This window comes from Carassius gibelio, chromosome B5 (genome assembly GCF_023724105.1).
Source record: "Carassius gibelio isolate Cgi1373 ecotype wild population from Czech Republic chromosome B5, carGib1.2-hapl.c, whole genome shotgun sequence".
NCBI classification, from domain to species: domain Eukaryota; kingdom Metazoa; phylum Chordata; class Actinopteri; order Cypriniformes; family Cyprinidae; genus Carassius; species Carassius gibelio.
In genome coordinates this window covers 40,637,377-40,653,512 of record NC_068400.1, presented here as the reverse complement: position 1 = coordinate 40,653,512, position 16,136 = coordinate 40,637,377, and the positions used below count along the sequence as shown (strand labels likewise).

General features: G+C 34.0%; 1 protein-coding gene across 4 annotated transcripts in view; it reads left to right on the top strand.

Moving 5' to 3' along the window:
* LOC127957296 (protein unc-13 homolog B) overlaps window positions 1-16,136 on the top strand; it is a 118,289-nt gene that overhangs the window by 77,972 nt on the left and 24,181 nt on the right. The gene's annotated exons all lie outside the window — the stretch shown is intronic.

The window sequence follows — 16,136 nt, the reverse complement described above, 5'->3', positions numbered from 1 at the left end:
ATTGTCTGAGAGAAATAGCGCCCCTACAGGTGCATATCCTAAACTAAAAAAGGGAGGAGACTCTCTTTTGGTTTCACTTTTAAATCGGTTAAAATACAAAATAATAATTGGATTTACACTGACAAGCTAAACCAACATATATGATTATTACCAGGTCAGGGCTCATTAATAATGGATGTGTGGTCAGTGATACGTGAGAAACACGAGAGATGAATCACCGCTCTGAGCAAGAGCGTGTGGAATGATGAGCTCAGAAAAAACGAGTTTATTCTTGTTTTATAGCTATTAAAAATAAAGTATTGCAGCGATATCACACAATTCACCAATTAGAACACACCAAGAGCTAAATTAAGATGTTTTTGAACTGTTTGTGTGATAATGAAATATTTGCGGCTGCCTATCTGAAATCACTGCCTCCGATCAGCGCGCACAGTGTCACAAGTTCAAAACAAACGAATTTATTCTTGTTTAAGAGCTTTTTAAAATAAATTATTGCCATAAATGCACACTATACACCCATTATAACACAACACGAGCTAAATACAGGTGTTTGTGACCCGTTTATGTGCGCAAGACTATTTGAAAGCGCGACTGGCAGAATAACATATCTCTCGAGCTGCAGGATTCTGCCTTTCGTCGTAAGAACGAACACATCACGGACAAGATTATTTCAAAACACATAATAGCTTGGCTAATATAAACGAAAACAGCCAAGTGAACATAAACTGTTGAGAAATAAATCTGAAGTGGATCTACTGGATTTTAATATTAAGTGACCGCATATACCAGCTGCATCTGTCTTCAATTTTAATCTATATAAAAAATTAAACTCATTAATCTTGGCTGATTTTTTAATGTGTGTAGGTATTTATTTATTATTTTGCTCTAACAAGACTTAATCTATATTTAATTAAATCAATTACATTTTATTTTACATTTGATTTGTCCATTTCTGCATCTAAACGCCTAAAAACCTAAAACATGCTCTATTATATTATTGTTAGCAATTTCTTTATCGTCCAATTTATCTGGTGTACACACTTTTATTTTCATAATAAACTTTTTTGTTAGATTATACACAGTTGCAGTGGTCTATAATAAATATTAACAGGTTTTATTCAAGCTGTTTAGAATGATTGCCATAGGATAATTTTTTAAATGTAAATCCATACAGCTATAAATAGCTTGTTCTTGGTTTATAAGCACATTTATTAAAAAGGAGAGTAAAGGGTCAGTTATCTTCCTATGAAAAATAAAAAAATAAAAATAAACAAACAACAACACAGATTGATACAGAACTCAGAAATGTTATTGTGGATTTATGATAAACTCAGCCTGTAAATGAATTCATTCTCCTCCAAGAAGACACAAGTAGTTCACACCTGTTTTACTGTTTTAACATGAAGCCATATACTGAAGATGTTCAATTTCGAATGGGTTTAGGATACCTTAAATGGTGTGGCCATAGCGATTTATTAAAGTAACATAAACAAAATACAATAGTTATTTTACTATATCTTTAAAAAAAATTTAATTCCAACTCTTCATAATTTTTTATATACGTAGGAGTCATCATTTGAAGGAAGCACAGTAAGTTTCATAGCTTTATCATTTTCAAGAGCCAGCATAAAATTAAAACTATCATAACATATAAATCAAGCTTGCAATTCTTAGTACCAATAATGGCCACCAGATGGCGCTATAGGATTACTTTTAAATAATTATTGTAGAAACAAGTATGATTTAAATCATTTATAGAAATCTTTCAAAGAAAAATAATATGTATTTTACTGATAAAATGACCCTCACTTAATTAGAATAATATGCTGAAGTATTGTGAAAACTGTGTATTAAGAATAATTATTTATAGGCTTTATGGACAGATAAGTTTGGAGTGACTCTTGAAGGATCAGCACCACATCCTCTTTTACCACTGTTTAAAGAATTTATCTTACAGAACAGGTGCGAATGAATTTTGGATAGCTTGAATGGTTTTGTCGTGGTGATTTTTTGAAATAACAGTAAAAAAGGAACCAGTAAATGTATTTTATTTTTTTAAGTGCAGCTTCTAAACACTTCAACAAAATGTACACATAGAAGACAAGTCATGCTGAGGAAATATGCATAGTTTCATGACTATACAACACTATATGGATGATAGAAAATTAAAAAACTACCATACATCTGATGTCATTGTCCCTCTGGGTAATGTGTGTGTGTTTGTGTGTTAAGTGTGTGTGTGTTAAGTGTGTGTGCTGAGTTTGTGTGAATGTGTGGGAGAGGGGATGGGCTTGGTGTCAGAGAGAGAGAGAGAGAGAGAGGGGGGGGGGGGAGGGAGACTTAATCATCTCTTTAATCACCAGCAGAAAAAAAAAGCAATTTGGTGTTGTTGTTGTTTTTTCATCATTACAGCTTAAGAAATATCTTAGGCCTCAACATCAACTGTTGCTAGCCTACTCCCAAAATTAATAGTCATTAGTAAGCATTTTATAAATACAGCTATAATTAAATTGTTCATAGTTTATATGCACATTAATTTTGAGGAGATTAAAGGCTGTAATCTTCCTAAAAAAATAAAAAAAATAAAAAATAAATAAATAAACAAACACAGAACTCAGAAACATTTATTTCAAGATGCAATAAAAGAAAACTGTACACTATATATATATATATATATATATATATATATATATATATATATATATATATATATATATATATATATATATATACACAATTGAATAAGTTTATATTTAATTTTTTTTATCAAGTGTACAGCTAATAATAATAATAATAATAATAACAATAATAATAATGCATTTTATTTAAGGCGCCTTTCAAACCACTCAAGGTCACCGTACAACAAGTAACAACAGTAACAATATTAAAACAAAAAATAACAGCAAATAACAATGTCAATAAAAAACCACAATAATATTAGAATAGCACAACATATTGTGGAATACTATATTAAGACTTTATATATAGGCTTTATGAACAGATAAGTTTTGAGAGATTCTTGAAGTACTAGCATCACCTCCTCTTGTACAACGGTTTGAGGAATATATCTTCCAGATAGTACCGCCGCTCCCTATATGCAGAATACGCAGTCTTCGTAGGGCACCAACTCCCAGAAGGGGCACCATCCCAGTAGCTCAAAAAAAATAAAACATGCGCCATTCTCCCATCCGCGCTCGCGACCGCTCGGACATTTGCGGATGAATGTTCGTAATTGATGGATGGACATCTATGCCAGGGTAAAAGACATCAGCAATCCGGCACAGAGAAAAGAAAAATAAAGTAAAAAACAAAACAAAAACAGGCATAAAGTTGGCTTGACATTGGACATTCGAGAGTCTCAAATTTAGGGACCGTCTCTAAAGTTACATGTGATATTGTTATACACTTTTCTAACGTCAGTAGCATTTGAAGAGAATGACTTACAGTCATAAAAACAACTGTAATTGTTCATCTAGGTGACAGCTATAATGCACCATTAAATTAAATGTTTGATATTTATTAAAACAAACTGTAAGTCATATGTACATTATGCTACTTTTTCACATGGGCTCAAAAGCAAATTTGAAGCTCAATAGCATTTGAGGAAAAAGACTTGAAGTCATAAACCAATTGTAATGTGTTCATTTAGGTGTCAGCTACGATGCACAACTTATACATTTTTTATATATATTAAAATAAAGTGTTACTAAAGTTATATATATATATTGTTCTGTGTATGTGATTTCAAAGTCTAGACGGGTTGGATTAACCCTTTAACTGCCATATCCCTTAAAATTTGATTGCCAGAGGGTTACTGTAAATGCTTATGCCCGCTGGGCACAGTTTTCCCGATGCCACCGGGGTGGTGTTGCACTGACGGCTTGAGCCCGCCATCGCTGCTTGCAGCTATATTTATTATTATTATTATTTTTTTCCAACGTCTCGGGGGCTTTTGGGGCCCTTAACGTGCTTAAAAAGTCTTGAAAATTGGCACACAGATTGGAACCTGCGGCCATTAGGGCCGGGCAGAGACTGATACACGGGCGTGGCACAGGGGCTCTACAGCGCCCCCTGGAATATGGAGGGCCATATATCATACATTCTTGCTCGTAGACGTATGAAACTCGGTACACATATAAATCTCATCAATCCAAACAACTTTTGTATTGCATATCATGGGCTCCGCCCAACAGGAAGTTGGCTATTTAGGGTTTAGTATTCAAATTTTTCGTCAAAGTTGTGGGGGCTTTTGGGGTCCTTAACATACTCAAAAACTCTTGAAAATTTGCGCACACTTTGGAATCTGTGGCCTTTAGGAGCCTGCAGAGGCTGGGACCCGGGCGTGGCACAGGGGCTCTACGGCGCCCCCTGGAACACAGTCAGAAATGTTGATGTATAGCTCACACATACTTGCACATATTCATATGAAACTCAGTACACATATAGATCTCATCGTGCCGAACAACTTTCGTATTGCATGTCATAGGCTCCACCCAACAGGAAGTCAGCTATTTAGAGTTATGTAAAAAGCGCATGCTCTGGAATTTGAAATACTTGTCATAGGTTTTTTTCTCGATTGCCGCCAAACTCGGTCAACATGATCTCAAGACACTGAGGATGAAAAATTGCCAGGGGATTTTTGATATCTCGAACGGTTTGCTCGTGGCGAGGCGTTGAAATTATGGCGAGAAATTAGAAACAGGAAGTGTCTAATACCATCCACATACATTTCCTGATTTTAATCAAACTTCATCAGATTATTCGTTGTATGATGTCGATCGCATATATGTGACTATTAGGAGTCAAAGTTATAGCGCCACCAACTGGCAGAAGGAAGTGTGTCATTTTCAAAATGATTTGAATTCAGCATCTTATTATTACTCGATTTGCTTCAAACTTCATCAGAATAATGTTAAAACACAGCTGATATAAATCTGCAAGGGGGATATTGATATCTAAAAAATTGTTGCCGTGGCAACATGTCAAACTGGAATACTTCTCAGGTGATTTTGAGGCAAATAACATACTTAGAATTTCACAAAACTCTGAACACACATCAGTATTTCTGATAGGAACTTAAATTGTGAATGGATTTTGGATAGCTTGAATGGTTTTGCCGTGGTGATTTTTTTAAATGACCTTACAAAGGGAATCATTATTGTATTTTTAAATTGCAGCTTCCAAACACGTCAAAGAATTTTTTCATACAGATGAAAAAGTCATTCTGAGGAAATATGCATAGTTTCACGACTTTACAACACTGTATGGATAACAGAAAATTAAAAAAAACTGTCAGACATCTCATCTCACTCTGTCCCTCTGTTTGAGTATATGTGCTTCAGACTTCCATTGTCTGAGAGAAATTGCGCCCCTACAGGTTCAATTCCCGGACTTTTACTTTCACTTTTAAATCGGTTAAAAATACAAACAAATACTTAGATTTAATTCACACTGTCAAGCTAAACCAACATATCTGATTATTACCGGTTCAGGGCTCATGGATAAATTATTTCTGGCCAGAGATACGTGAGAAATAGGAGAGATGAATCACCGCTGTGATCACAAGCGTCTGGAGTAAAGAGCTCAGAAAAAACTAATTTATTCCTGTTTTAAATCTTTTAAAAATAAATTATTACAGCGATATCACACAATCAACCAATTAGAACACACCAAGAGCTAAATTCAGATGTTTTTGAACTGTTTGTGTGAAAATGAAATATTTGTGGCTGCCTATCTGAAACCACCGCCTCCGATCAGCGCGTACAGTGTCGAGCTCAAAACAAACGAATTTATTCTTGTTTAAGAGCTTTTTTAAATAAAATATTACCACAAATGCACACAATAAACCCATTGTAACACTACAAGAGCTAAATGCAGGTGTTTGTGACCCGTTTAAGTGTGCAAGACTATTTGAAAGCGCGACTGGCAGAATAACATTTCTCTTGAGCTGCAGGTTTCTGTCTTTCGTCGTACGAACGAACACATAACGGACAAGATTATTTCAAAATACATAATAGCTTGGCGAATATAAACGAAAACAGCCACGTGAACATAAACTGGATCTACTGGATTTGAATATTAAAGTGACCACATTTACCACTTGCTTCTGTCTTCAATTTTAATCTATATAAAAAAGGAAACTCATTCGACTTGGCTGCTTTTTTAATGTGTGCGTATTTATTTATTTACCTTTTTATACATTTTGTATAATTTCATAGTTTGTGTATTACAATTATAAAAACAAAAATAAATTTAGCCACTCACATAGAAATAGCTTAGGCCTTAACCTTTTTCTGACAGTTTTAGGGTTTTTTAAAAATCCTAAAAAAAACTTATTTGTGCTGCAAATAATAATTTCAAACTCATTTGATACTGACCTATGACATCCTGTGACATTATATTTATTTGAATTTACATAATCTCATAGATGTAACAGTAAATCTGTTCAGCTCACAGATCAATACTAAGCTGTAATGCAAGCAGAACTTTCACAAATGCTTATGAGTCATTTAAGGATTTGATAACACTGTAAAATAATGTCTAATTTGTTAACATTAGCAAATTCATTGATAACACTTTATAATAACTGCACTCAGGGGCGATTCTAAGATTTTGATTTTAGGGGGGCTCAGCCCCCAATAAGGGTATGATTAAAAAATATTATTTTACTATTAGGGTAGGGTTGTATACTACTAACCTTATTGCAATCCACTATTCCATTGTATTCCCTGTATTTCATATATGGGAGTAGGAGTACTGACTGAGCCATATATAACACTGTAAAAAAAAACTAATACAGTTTTTTACATGTGACCAGTCACTGGAAAATTTTGAATAGGGAATGTAGATTTTTTTAATTTTTTTACAATAAAGACTTCCTGATTCAGTATTAGGACATTCATGTTTATCCTTTGATGATACCACTGCTTTTTCTTATGAAATGTACGTGGAAATTGGCAGAAAATTAAAACAACATAAGGGTTCAATGACTGCAATGAATCTTGGGAACACAGTGGTATTGTGTGTGTGTGTGTGAGGCTGTCTGTTCTATTCTCACCTGACTGTTGCTCATTTGCAGACCTACTCCCGCACGACAAAAAAAATGTTGTATATCCATCTACAATGAAATATAAATTATTATATTTTATTTTTTTTATTATTATTATTATTATTAATTTTTTAGCTTTTTAGCCTTTATAATCAACAATACGGTTGGTTATACATCAAGTCAGCCCCTGAACATTTATTTCATTTCAAATCATTTAACTAACCAGCTAATATTCATTAAGAATATAGACAAAACATGTATTAATGTAATTGTCTATTGGCAATATGTTTAATCTGTTCTATATTTATTTATATTTATTAAAAATAACATCATTATCAATTTGCCACTTCTATAAATCAATTACTTAAAAAAAAAAAAATCACAGATCCCTTTAGCCTACTCTTACTCTAATATATGTATCATGATACACTAATGATTAATTATTACTTAATACAAAATTATGTTTAATAATAGAAAACAAAATAACTCCACATGATGTTTCTCTCTCTGTGCCATTTAGTACTTTCAGACAATGATGTGTGTCATTAATAATTTATTTTGCATGGCTGCATAATGTAATGCCGAAATACACAATAATATGTTTTCAATTTCAAAAAGTAAATTAAAATAAATCATGATCGTTTTCTAAAGTATGTTTTCATGGGTGTTAATCGCTTCATTTTTTGTTGGAAGAAAAAAAAAATCTGTCACACTGTGATAAAGGCTGAAAGTGAACGCAGCGAAGACGTACTGGTATTGGATGCGAGAACACACACACCACACGCACACACGCACGCACACACACACGCGCACACGCACACACACACACACACACACACACACACACACACACACCTTGTACTCTCTGATGTTCGCTCTGCTCGGCGCCCCTGTGGATTGAAAAACGCGCTGAATCCGTGCAGACTCAGATCAGGGGAGGAGCCGGAACTTGATGCAGCTTGCCACCGTCTCAAATGAGATTTTAAAGGGGACTGAAGCGATCACTAATTAATTAATCAAATAATTTTTAGGGGGGCTGGGCATAAGTTTAGGGCCTAGCGACGCCCCTGACTGCACTCATTAGTAAATAGTCAGTTCATGCTTTATAAAGCCTTGTCCCAATATTAATAGTCAGTAGTAAGCAGTTTATAAATACAGCTATAAATAGCTTGTCCTTGGTTTATAAGCACATTTATTAAAAAGGAGAGTAAAGGGTCAGTTATCTTCCTATGAAAAATAAAAGATAAAAATAAACAAACAACAACAACACAGATTGATACAGAACTCAGAAATTTTATTGTGGATTTATGATAAAATCAGCCTGTAAATGAATTCATACTCCTCCTCATACTACTCCATACTCCTTTTTCAACATGATGCCAATATACTGAGATGTTAAATTGTGAATGGGTTTAGGATAGCTTAAATGGTGTTGCCATAGAGATTTATTAAAGTAACATAAATAATACAATAGTTATTTTACTATATCTTTAAAATTTTTCATTCTAACTCTTCATAATTTTTTATATAAGTAGAAGTCCTCATTTGAAGGAAGCACAGTAAGTTTCATAGCTTTATCATTTTCAAGAGCCAGCATAAAATTAAAACTATCATAACTTATAAATCAAGCTTGCAATTCTTAGTACCTATAATGGCCACCAGATGGAGCTATAGGATTACTTTTAAATAATTATTGGAGAAACGAGTATGATTTAAATAATTTATAGAAATCTTTCAAATAAAATAATATGTATTTTAGGAATTTTACTGATAAATACCCTCACTTAATTAGAATAACAAGCTGAAGTATTGTGAACTGTATATTAAGAATAATTCTTAATAGGCTTTATGGACAGATACGTTTTAAGTGACTCTTGAAGGTTCAGCACCACATCCTCTTTTACCACTGTTTAAAGAATTAATCTTACAGAACAGGTGTGAATGAATTTTGGATAGCTTGAATGGTTTTGTCGTGGTGATTTTTTGAAATAATAGTAAAAAAGGAACCAGTAAAAAAAAGTGCAGCTTCTAAACACTTCAAAAAAATGTACACATAGAAGACAAGTCATTCTGAGGAAATATGCATAGTTTCATGACTATACAACATTATATGGATGACAGAAAATTAAAAAACATACATCTGATGTCACTCTGTCCCTCTGTCACTGTGTGTGTGTGTTTGTGTGTGTTTTAAGTGAATTAGGTGTGAAACTATCAGTGAGCATTTAGTCTCCAGCGCCAACATTTTACAGAACTGCCACTTTCCTGGAGTCTCAGAATTACAATGTGTCAGGTTCTGAGAGATCTAAGATTCCAAAAAAATATTTAATTAGAATACCATGAAGTATTGTGAAATACTATATATTAAGACTTTATATATAGGCTTAATGAACAGATTAGACTGACTCGTGAAGGACCAGCACCACCTCCTCTTGTTTGATGGTTTGAGGAATATATCTTCCAGAATCCGGGATTAAGATTTAGGAGCTCATTTTTATTCCACCTCCTTTCCTGAAAGTCTGTCTTGCAGAATTGACTAAAAATTAATCTTCACATTAATTCCTAATTCTTTTGCAATTCTTTTGTCAGTTCTTCTTGACCTGTTTTTCTCTTCCAGCTTTCCTGGACTATTGTATAGCACTCATAAATGATTAAATAAAAAATAATGGTAGTTATTAAGATTGATATGGTTTGGAATTGGTAAAATGTGCTTGGAAAAAAATCACAATAAAACAATGTTTTAATGTTTAAGTTTGGAATATTAACTGACATGAATGAATGCTATATAAATATTGTTCATGTTAACATAATGTTTATAAATGAAATCTTATTGTAAAGTGTTACTAAAGTTATATATATATATATATATATATATATATATATATTGTTCTGTGAATGTGATTTTAAAGTCTAGATGATTCGGATTAACCCTTTAACTGCCATATCAAGTTCAAGTTCAAGTTCAAGTTCAATTTATTTGTATAGCGCATTTACAACAGCCTCTTGGCTGACCAAAGTGCTTTAACATAAGAGCAAGAATATTACACATACATAAAAATAGACCAGACAAAAAATTTAAAACCACCCATTTCAAAATGTAGCATAACACAGTAGTCAGTACACTAAGGAAAATAAAAAAGTTTTTAGCAAAGATTTAAAAATAGACAAGGAAGGGGCCAGTCTGATCTCTAAAGGCAGGGTATTCCAGAGTCGTGGCCCAGCCACTGCAAATGCACGCTCCCCTCTACGCTCCCCTCTATCCTTTAAAACCTCACTGCCAGAGGGATATTGTGAATGCATGTGCCCGCTGGGCACAGTTTACCTGATGCCACCGGGGTGGTGATGGCATTGGTGGCTTGAGCCCGCCATCGCTGCTTGCAGCTATATTTCTTCTTCTTATTATTATTTTTTTTATTTTTTATTAAACCTTCCGGGGGGTTTTGGAGGCCTTAACATGCTCAAAAACTCTTGAAAATTGGCACACACATTGGAATCTGCGGCCATCAGGACGCCACAGAGACTGGGACCAGGGCGTGGCACAGGGGCTCTACAGCGCCCCCTGGAACACAGTCAGAAATCTTGAACCATAGCTCACACACACTTTCATGTATTTATATGAAACTCAGTACACTTATAGATCTCATTGAGCCGAACAACTTTCGCACTCTATGTCATAGGCTCCGCCCAACAGGAAGTCAGCTATTTAGGGCTGTTTATAAAAAGCATGCTCTGGAATTTGATATACTTGTCATAGGTCTTTTACTTGATTGCCACCAAACTCGGTCAACATGATCTCAAGACATTGGGGATGGAAAATTGCGAGGGGATTTTTGATATCTCGAACGGTTTGCCCGTGGCGAGGCGTTGAAATTATGGCGAGAAATGAGAAACAGGAAATGTCTAATAACATCCACATACATTTCCTGAATTTGATCAAACTTCATTGGTTTGTTCGTTGTATGATACTGATCGTATATATGTGACTATTAAGAGTCAACATTATAGCGCCACCAACTGGCAGCAGGAAGTGTGTCATTTTCCAAATGCTTTGAATTCAGCATCTTATTTTTACTCTATTTACTTAAAACTTCATCAGAATAATGACAAAACACGGCCGATGTAAATCTGTTGTGGGGATATTGATATCTGATATAGTGTTGCCATGGCAACGTGTCAAACTTGAATGTTCTGTTATGGTGAGTTTGAGGCAGACAACAAGCTCAGATTTACATAAAACTCAAAACACATATCAGTATTAGTGATAACTAGACAATGGCAAAAGCTTTTAAAAGGGCGTGAAGGAGGCACTCTATAGCGCCACCTTTTGTCAAAAGTGGGGGGGTTAGTTTTAGCTACAGACACCAAACTTGGTACATAAATTGTTCTTTTCAAGACGGACAACTTTCTAATTCACAGTCATCAGCTACAACCAACAGGAAGTCGGCTATTTTGATTTGAATATTTAAATTGAGCTCTGATTTAATGCATACTCCTCACAGGGGAAGTACACTATACACACCAAACTTTGTCTACATGAAGAAAAACCATTGAGGAACTTAAATTGCGAACGGATTTTGGTTAGCTTGAACGGTTTTGTCGTGGTGAATTTTTGAAATGACAGTAAAAAGGGAAACATTGATTGTCTTGTATGTTTAAATTGCAGCTTCCAAACACTTCAAAGCATTTTTTTATACAAAGATCAAATCATTCTGAGGAAATATGCATAGTTTCACGACTTTACAACACTGTATGGATAAAAGAAAATTAAAAAACTGTCAGACTTCTCAACTGACATGATCTCACTCTGGCCACCCTGTCTGTGTGAGGGAAGGGAGGGGGAGAGGGAGGGGGAGTGTGAGGGGGTTGGTGACTGTGACAGTGTGTGTGGACTGTAGGGAGGGGCTGTCTGGCAGAGAGAGAGAGAGAGAGAGAGAGACCTAATCATCCCTTTAATAATCAGAAAAAAAAAATCTGTATTTTAAATTGTTATTGTTTTTGTTGTTGCTAATGGTGGTGTTTTTTCCTTTCATTACAGGTTAAGAAATCTCTTAGGCCTTATCCTTTTCTGACAGTTTTAGGGATTTAAAAACATCCTAAGAACCCTAATTTGTGCTGCAAATAATAATTTCAAACTCATTTGATACTGACCTATGACAACCTGTGACGTGACATGACATTTATTAATCTCATGGATGTAACAGTAAAACTCTTCAACTGACAGATAAAGCTGCAATGCAAGCAAAACTATTTCACAAATGCTTATAGGTCATTAAAATAATTACAAAACACTAATACATTATTTAAGGATTTGGTAACACTGTAAAATAATGTCTAATTTGTTAACATTATGCAGTATAACATAGAATGCAGTCTTCGTAGGGCACCAACTCCCAGAGGGGGCACCATCCCAGTTGCTCAAAAAAAAAATAAACATGCGCCATTCTCCCATCCGCGCTCGCGACCGCTCACACCTCATGTTTGCGGCTGAATGTTCGTAATTGATGGATGGACATCTATGCCTGGGTATAGGACATCAGCAATCCGGCACAGAGAAAAGAAAATTAAAGAAAATAAAACAGGCATAAAGTTGTCTTGACATTGGACTTTCTAGAGTCTCAAATTTAGGGCCGGTCTCTAAAGTTACATGTGATATTGTTATACACATTTCTAACGTCAGTAGCATTTGAAGAGAATGACTTACAGTCATAAAAACAACTGTAATTGTTCATCTAGGTGACAGCTATAATGCACAATTAAATTGAATGTTTGATATTTATTACAACAAACTGTAAGTCATATGTAAATTATGCAACTGTTTCACATGGGCTCAAATGCAAATTTGAAGCTCAATAGCATTTGAGAAGAAAGACTTGCAGTCACAAAGCAATTGTAATGTGTTCATATAGGTGTAAGCTACAATGCACACCTTATACATTTTTTATAAATATTAAAATAAAGTGTTACTAAAGTTATATATATTGTTCTGTGTATGTGATTTCAAAGTCTAGATTGGTCGGATTAACCCTTTAACTGCCGCATCCCTTAAAACTGATTGTCAGAGGGTTACTGTAAATGCTGTAAATTTTATTGTGGATTTATGATCAAATCAGCCTGTAAATGAATCATACTCCTCCAAGAAGACACAAGTAGTTCACACCAAACTTTTTCAACATGATGCCAATATACTGAAGATGTTAAATTGCGAATGGGTTTAGGATACCTTAAATGGTGTGGCCATACCGATTTATTAAAGTAACATAAAAAAATACAATAGTTATTTTACTATATCTTTAACATTCTTTATTCCAACTCTTCATAATTTTTTATATACGTAGAAGTCATCATTTGAAAGAAGCACAGTAAGTTTCATAGCTTTATCATTTTCAAGAGCCAGCTTAAAATTAAAACTATCATAACATATAAATCAAGCTTGCAATTCTTAGTACCAATAATGGCCACCAGATGGCGCTATATGATTACTTTTAAATAATTATTGTAGAAACAAGTATGATTTAAATCATTTATAGAAATCTTTCAAAGAAAAATAATATGTATTTTACTGATAAAATGACCCTCACTTAATTAGAATAATATGCTGAAGTATTGTGAAATACTGTATATTAAGAATAATTCTTTATAGGCTTTATGGACAGATAAGTTTGGAGTGACTCTTGAAGGATCAGCACCACATCCTCTTTTACCACTGTTTAAAGAATTTATCTTACAGAACAGGTGCGAATGAATTTTGGATAGCTTGAATGGTTTTGTCATGGTGATTTTTTGAAATAACAGTAAAAAAGGAACAAGTAAATGTCTTTTATTTTTTTAAGTGCAGCTTCTAAACACTTCAACAAAATGTACACATAGAAGTCATGCTGAGGAAATATGCATAGTTTCATGACTATACAACACTATATGGATGATAGAAAATTAAAAAACTACCATACATCTGATGTCACTCTGTCCCTCTGTCACTGTGGGTAATGTGTGTGTGTGTGTGTGTTTGTGTGTTAAGTGTGTGTGTGTTAAGTGTGTGTGCTGAGTTTGTGTGAATGTGTGGGAGAGGGGATGGGCTTGGTGTCAGAGAGAGAGAGAAAGAGAGAGAGGGAGGGAGACTTAATCATCTCTTTAATCACCAGCAGAAAAAAAAGCAATTTTGTGTTGTTGTTGTTTTTTCATCATTACAGCTTAAGAAATATCTTAGGCCTCAACATCAACTGTTGCTGCTTTATATAGCCTTCTCCCAAAATTAATAGTCATTAGTAAGCATTTTATAAATACAGCTATAATTAAATTGTTCATGGTTTATATGCACATTTATTTTGAGGAGATTAAAGGCTGTAATCTTCCTAAAAAAAATAAAAAAATAAAAAAAATAAACAAACACAGAACTCAGAAACATTTATTTCAAGATGCAATAAAAGAAAACTGTACACTATATATACATATATATACAATTGCATAAATTTATATTTAATTTTTTTTATCAAGTGTACAGCTAATAATAATAATAATAATAATAATAATAATAATAATAATAATAATAATAATGCATTTAATTTAAGGCGCCTTTCAAACCACTCAAGGTCACCGTACAACAAGTAACAACAGTAACAATATTAAAACAAAAAATAACAGCAAATAACAATGTCAATAAAAAAACACAATAATATTAGAATAGCACAACATATTGTGGAATACTATATTAAGACTTTATATATAGGCTTTATGAACAGATAGGTTTTGAGAGATGCTTGAAGTACTAGCATCACCTCCTCTTGTACGACGGTTTGAGGAATATATCTTCCAGATAGTACCGCCGCTCCCTATATGCAGAATACGCAGTCTTCGTAGGGCACCAACTCCCAGAGGGGGCACCATCCCAGTAGCTCAAAAAAAATAAAACATGCGCCATTCTCCCATCCGCGCTCGCGACCGCTCGGACATTTGCGGATGAATGTTCGTAATTGATGGATGGACATCTATGCCCGGGTAAAAGACATCAGCAATCCGGCACAGAGAAAAGAAAAATAAAGTAAAAAACAAAACAAAAACAGGCATAAAGTTGGCTTGACATTGGACATTCGAGAGTCTCAAATTTAGGGACCGTCTCTAAAGTTACATGTGATATTGTTATACACTTTTCTAACGTCAGTAGCATTTGAAGAGAATGACTTACAGTCATAAAAACAACTGTAATTGTTCATCTAGGTGACAGCTATAATGCACCATTAAATTGAATGTTTGATATTTATTAAAACAAACTGTAAGTCATATGTAAATTATGCAACTTTTTCACATGGGCTCAAAAGCAAATTTGAAGCTCAATAGCATTTGAGGAGAAAGACTTGCAGTCATAAACCAATTGTAATGTGTTCATTTAGGTGTCAGCTACGATGCACAACTTATACATTTTTTATATATATTAAAATAAAGTGTTACTAAAGTTATATATATTGTTCTGTGTATGTGATTTCAAAGTGTAGATGGGTCGGATTAACCCTTTAACTGCCATATCCCTTAAAATTTGATTGCCAGAGGGTTACTGTAAATGCTTATGCCCGCTGGACACAGTTTTCCCGATGCCACCGGGGTGGCGTTGCACTGACGGCTTGAGCCCGCCATCGCTGCTTGCAGCTATATTTTACTTTATTACTATAATTATTATTATTAATGATTTTTTTTTATGGTTTAACATTGAAAGTGGGCAAATGGAAAAGAGTAAAACAATGCAATTCATGCATAATGGGCATTTTTTGCAAAATGTTTGATTGTGTGTAACAAAGTGAAAAAAATAAAAACAAATGTTAAATAATTTTTTTGTAAAATATTTGTTTTATGCACAAATCATGATTTGCCAATCAGCTTTCATATGTACATATATTTGTTTATTTAGAATCATGCATTTCATTTCAGAACAATGTTCATTATAATGCAGCCAGTTAGGTCAATAGATATATATGTTTTTCCACTGATTTTGAGAGTGCCTGGCATGTATACATGTTATAAAGATTTTTAGTCTTGATCGGTAAACATAATGCGTGTGCATACATAAATGATGCATTGTTTGTTCTTCCTTAAGTATCCA